This window comes from Choloepus didactylus, chromosome 11 (genome assembly GCF_015220235.1).
Source record: "Choloepus didactylus isolate mChoDid1 chromosome 11, mChoDid1.pri, whole genome shotgun sequence".
NCBI lineage: Eukaryota > Metazoa > Chordata > Mammalia > Pilosa > Megalonychidae > Choloepus > Choloepus didactylus.
In genome coordinates, this window is record NC_051317.1 from 69,933,844 (window position 1) to 69,940,069 (window position 6,226).

A 6,226-nucleotide genomic window follows, 5' to 3' on the forward strand; every position below is an offset into this window, starting at 1 on the left:
TCCTGGTCCCAAGACTTTCAGACAGAGTAGCATAGTGATTAGGGGCCCTGGAGCCAGAGTGCCTTCCATTTCCTAAATGTATGACTCTGTGTAAGTTTCTTAACCTTTCTGTGCCTTAACATCCTGCTATAATACAGGAATAGTATTACCTTCCTCACAGGTTATTGAATTAATGTTCAAAAGTGCTTACTTAGTAAGAGCTCAAGAGAATTAGCTATTACTATTTTATTTTCCTTGATGTCTACTTCTTTGTATAGGCATACCTCATTCAGCGTGCTGACTAATATATTAGCCAGAACAATTGAGATGACAAACTCTTCTTTTGGCCAGTAAGCATCCATTCACTGCCATTCCTCAGTTCAAGTGGTACCTGCCATTCTTTATGGGAAGCAGATTTCAGACAAAAAAAATCATGGGCTACATAGGCATTTCAAATGTTTTTGGGGGGCAGGCCCAAAGAAAACCTACAATTTTCAAAAATTGTTCAGTCCCAACCCACGAAAACACACACACCCAACCTATGCAAACTTCTACATTTACCAATTGCTTTGACTGGCTTGGCTTCTGTTACCTTTGGTCACACTTAACTAACAAGTCAGAGGCAATTAATGAAAGATTAGTCATCTAAATATTAGACGTGATTTTATTTTATTTAAAAATAGATTATTCTAGATCATAGTGCATCATCATGACTGAGTAGTATGTAGCTATTAAGAGAAATATCTTTAGGACTGTGCTGGTTTGAATATATTATGTCCCCTCAAAAGCCATGTTCTTTATTGCAATCTTGTGGGGACATGCTTGTTCGACTTTTGATTAGGGTGGAACATTTTGATTGTTTCTGTGGAGATGTGACTCACCCAACTGTGGGTGATACCTTTGATTAGATTATTTCCATGGAGGTGTGGACTTTGCCCATCCTGGGTGGGTCTTGATTAGTTTACTGGACTACTTAAGAGAACTCAAGAGCCAACACAGACACTTAATGATGCTTGGTGACACTTGGAGATGCTTGGAGATGCAGACAGAAGGGCATTTGGAGATGCTAAGCTAAGAAATGAAGCCCAGAGTTTGCCCTGGAGAAGTTAAAAGAGGACCCCCCAGATGCTTAGAGAGAAATGCCCTGGGGAGAGCAAGCAAGGATGCATGGGAGCTGAGAGAGGAGTGAAGACAGGAGCCCAGAGACATTTTGGAGGAAGCCACTTTGAAACACAACCCCCAGGAGAAAAGGACCAGCAGATGCCAGCTATGTGCCTTCCCAGCTAACAGGTGTTCCAGATGCCAATGGCCATTCTTCACTAAAGGTATCCTTTTGTTGATGCCTTAGTTTGGACACTTATGGCCGTAGGACTATAAATTTGTAACTTAATCCCTTTATAAAAGCAAATCCATTTCTGATATTTTGCATAATGGCAGCATTATGCAAACTGGAACTGATTTTGGTAACGGAAGTGGGCTGCTGCTGCATTTGCAAATACCAAACAGGTTGGAATGACTTTTTAAATGGATAAGGGGAAGATAAAGAATTGTGAGGAGCTCGATGGAAAAGGCGTGGACGGCTTTGAAGAGACTGTTGGTGGAAATATGGACTCTAAAGATATTTTTGATGAGGCCTTACACAGAAACAATGAATGTGGCATTGCCAATTGGAAGAAAAGTGATCCTTGTTTTTAAGTGGCAGAGAAAATTCGGGCCTGGTTTACACATGTTCTGTACAATATGCAGGTACAACTTGAAACTGGACAGCTGCAGCACTGTAGCCCCTTTCTGGGATGTCCTTGAAGGACAGTGGTGAGGGGAAGTCCTCCCAGTGGGTGGAATTTTGAGCAGTCCACCTGGTTGTTCATTTTGTTTGGAAGAAGAACTGGCTAGAGGTGCATTGTATACTGATTCATGGTTTGGCTGGATGGTCATGGACTTGGAAGGAATATAATTGGAAAACTGGGGAAGAGGTATGTAGATAGACCTTTCTGAGTGAGCAAAAAACATGAAGATATTTTTGTTCCATGAACAAAGAGCCTGTGGTGGTAGGGATGGAGGTTATGCATTGGCTCAGCAACATGAACTTCCACTCACCGGGGCTGACCTGGCCATAGCCACTGTTCAGTGCCCAATCTGCCAGCAGAAAAGACCCATACTCTGTCCCCGGTATGACACCATTCCCCGAGGTGATCAACCTGCTACCTGGTGGCAGGCTGATTACATTGGACCACTTCCATCATTGAAGGGGCAGCGATTTGTTCTAACTAGAATAGATACATACTCTGGATGTGGTTTGCCTTCCTTGCACACAATGCTTCTGGCCAAAATTACTATCCATAGACTTATGGAATTCCTTATCCAACCGTAATGGTATTACACACTGTATTGCTTCTGATCAAGAAACCCACTTCACAGCAAATGAAGTGAGGGAATGAGCACATGCTCATGGAATTTTCTGGTCTTACCATGGTCTCCGTCATCCAGAGGCAGCTGGATTGATAGAACGGTGGAATGGCCTTTTGAAGACTCAATTATGGAGCCAACTAGGTGGCAATATCTTGCAGGGCTGGGGCAGTGTTCTCCAGGAGACTGTATGAATCAGCATCCACTCTATGGTGCTGTTATTCCCATAGCCAGGATTCACAGGTCCAGGAATCGGGTGGAAAGAGGAGTGGCACCACTCACTATCGCTCCTAGTGATCCACTAGGAAAATTTTTGCTTCCTGTCCTTGCAAGCTTAAGCTCTGCTGGTCTCCCACCAGGAAACACAACAATAATTCCATTGAACTGGAAATTAAGACTGCCACCTGCCCACTTTGTGCTTCCGATTCTCTCTGGATTAACAGGCAAGAAAGGGGATTACTGTACTGGCTGGGCTGATTGATCCTGACTATTGAGCAGAAATAGGACTCCAGCTACACAATGGAGGTAAAGAAGAGTTTTCCTGGAATACAGGAGATTTCCTAGGATGTCTCTTAGTGCTACCATGCCCTGTGTTTAAAGTCAATGGAAAACTGCAACAACCCAATCCAGGCAGGACTACCAATGGCCAAGAAACTTCAGGAATGAAGGTTTGCGTCACCCCACCAGTCAAAGAACCACGGCCAGCTGAAGCACTTTCTGATGGTAAAGGGAACATGGAATGGATTTTTAGAAAAAGGTAGTGATAAATATGAACTATGGCCATGTGACCAGTTACAGAAACGAGGTCTATGATGGCATGAATATTTCCTTGTTTTGTTAGTTTGTATTTGTCCATAAAGCAAATATCTTTTTTTCTTCTCTATCTTATCCCCTTTTCCTATGACATAGTTGTATTGTTCATTTCGTGGTCTTTAAGATACAGGATATCAAGTTTAAGAGTGAATCTTACCCAAGGACTTGCACCCTATTCTGGAGAGATTTAGTGCATTTCTAGTTGTATGCAGGATAGCTGAGTATTGTTAGGCAAAACATAAGTCTGTTATTCTGTTCTATTTAGAGATTGTTTGGTTTAAGGTGATCTGTATAGCTACCAAGTTGACAAGGGGTGAACTGATGGTTAGGTTCAAGTGTTGACTTGGCCAGGTGATGGTGCCCAGGTGTGTGGTCAAGCAAGCCCTGGCCTAATCGTTACTGCAAGGGCATTTGTGGCTGGTTAGTAAACAGAAAGCTGGTTTATTAAATCATCAATTGATTGCATCTGTGGCTGATTACGTCAAGAAGGGAGTATCTTCCACAATGAGATAATTCAGTGAGTTGGATTTAACCCAGTCAGTTTAAGACTTTTAAGGGAGAAGAGAAAGAACTTTCACTTCTTCAGCCAGCCAGCCAGCCTCTCTGGGGAGTTCATTTAAGACCATCAGAATTGCCAGCTCATTGCCTGCCCTACAGAATTTGGACTCTTGCATCCCCACTGTTGCGTGAGAGACTTTCACAAAATCTCATCTTACAAATATCTCCTGTTGGTGCTGTGTCCCTAGAGAACCCTAACTAGTACAAGGAACTTGTAGTGGGCAATGGATTTTTAGATTTTACACCAAAGCACAAGCAAAAAAAGAAAGGTAAGTGGGACTTCATAAAAATTAAGGACTTTCATGCTTCAAAGTACATTAGCATGACAGTGAAAAGACAACCTACAGAATGGGAGAAAATATTTGGAAACCATATATCTGATAAGGGTTTAATATCCAGAATATTTAAAGAACTCATACAACAAAACAAAATCACAACCCAATTAAAAAATGGACCAAGGATTTGAATGGATGTTTTTCCAAAGATGATATTCAGATGGTCATTAAGTATATGAAAAGATGCTCAACCTCATTAGGCACTAGAGAAATGCAAAATAAAATATAATGAAATACCCACTAAGATAGCTATTGTTAAAAAAAACTGAAAATAAAAGTCTTGCTGAGAATGAAGAGAAATACAAACCCTTGTACATTGTTGGTGGGAATGTAAAAGGGTGTAAACTGTTGGTGTGGTTCCTCAGAAAATTAAACCTAGAATTACCATATGACCCGAAAATTCCACTTCTAGGTACATATCCAAAAGATTTGAAAGCAAGGACTCAGGCAGATATTTGTATGCCAGTGTACATCACAGCCTTATTCACAAAAGCCTAAGGTTGGAGACAAACCCATCAACAGATGAATGGATAAAATATGGCAAATGCACACAATGGAATATTAGTCATAAAAAGAAGTGAAGTGCTGGTACGTGCTACAACATTGATGAACCCTGAAGACATCAGGCTGAATGAAATAAGCCAGACAAAAGGAAAAATAGTGTATGATTTATCTTATATGAACTTCTTAGAATAGGCAAATTCATAGAGACAGCAGAATACTGGTTACCAGGGGTGGCAGGTAGGAATGGGGATTTATTGCTAAATGAGTAGGTGTTTTGGTTTAGGATGATGAAAATAGTCTGCAAATAGTGGTGAAAGTAACACAGTATTGTCAATGTACTTAAATGCAAAGAATTGTCCACTTAGAATGGTTAAAATGATTTTTATGTATATTTTACCAAAATAAAATTTTTTTTACAAAAATAAAAGCAATGAGGAGTATTTCTGTATAATGCTATGGGGTGATCTTATTAAGTGAAAACCAAGGGAGAAAAGATGTATAATATAGTACTCTTTATTTAATAATGGGGTATAAATACGTATGCCTGTGTATGTATAACATTTGCATATGTTACAGCACGCGCGCACACACACACACACACACACAAAACAAAGGATAATCAAAAATTTAATAATGGTTACCTAAGGGGAAGGGAGGAAGGGAACCAGATTGAGGACCAGGAGGGACGCTATCTTCAATTTTATACTTATCTGATAAAATGTACATTTTTGTACATTATTATAAAAGAAGATTAAATTAAAATTAAAAACCAGAAAAGCAAGCCCATGAAAGCAAAAGCAAAATGAAACAAATGAGCTATGTCATGTATCAAGTTGGCTCAAATACACAGGAATGTTTCAAATATATTTAAAGCACACTAATTTGTTTGCATGTTTAGTGGGATGTAAAAAAGGACAAAAAGAACTATAAAGAATTCTTAAACTGAGTAATTATATTGTTAATAACTTAATATAAACAGGAAAAAGGATTTGCAGTATAAGAGGAAGGAGACACATATGAAATCAAAGTTAAATAAAAATTCTGTAATCCTTAATTTGAATGAGAACTATCAGTATGAATTCATTATTTTTTTCTTTATATAGAGGCTGCTGAAAAAGCTTAGAAATAATGACCAAATACCATATCCCTTTAAAATGAACAAGGGCTCCCTGGAGGTATGACTGATTCTAGGTTTGAGGTAGGGCAATCAAATAAATGATTGATGAGGGAAAGTTTTTAATTGAACTAATAAAAGAAATTATAGAATGAGAATACTAACATATTACAACTTGTAAAACACTTCATTGGTGACTAAATCCTTGAAGTGAAAAGCTGATGGGAATTTGATAATGAATGGATCAGGCTGTTTGAAGATATTGATCAATTTGAACATTAGAAAAAGAGACTTGTGGCTCCCAATTGAAGTATTCATACCACTTAAGAAATTTACAAAACAAACCTGGGATAAACAAACATGTTAAAGACATGGAGAGGCCATCAAGAAATTTAACAAATTGCAGCTGAAAATAAAGCAGGGAGGCCTCCTGAATAAAAGTTTTAGGGATAAATGTCATCCAGGTGGAAATGATGAACCTTGTTGTGTCATGATTTAAACTGAACATGAAAAAAAT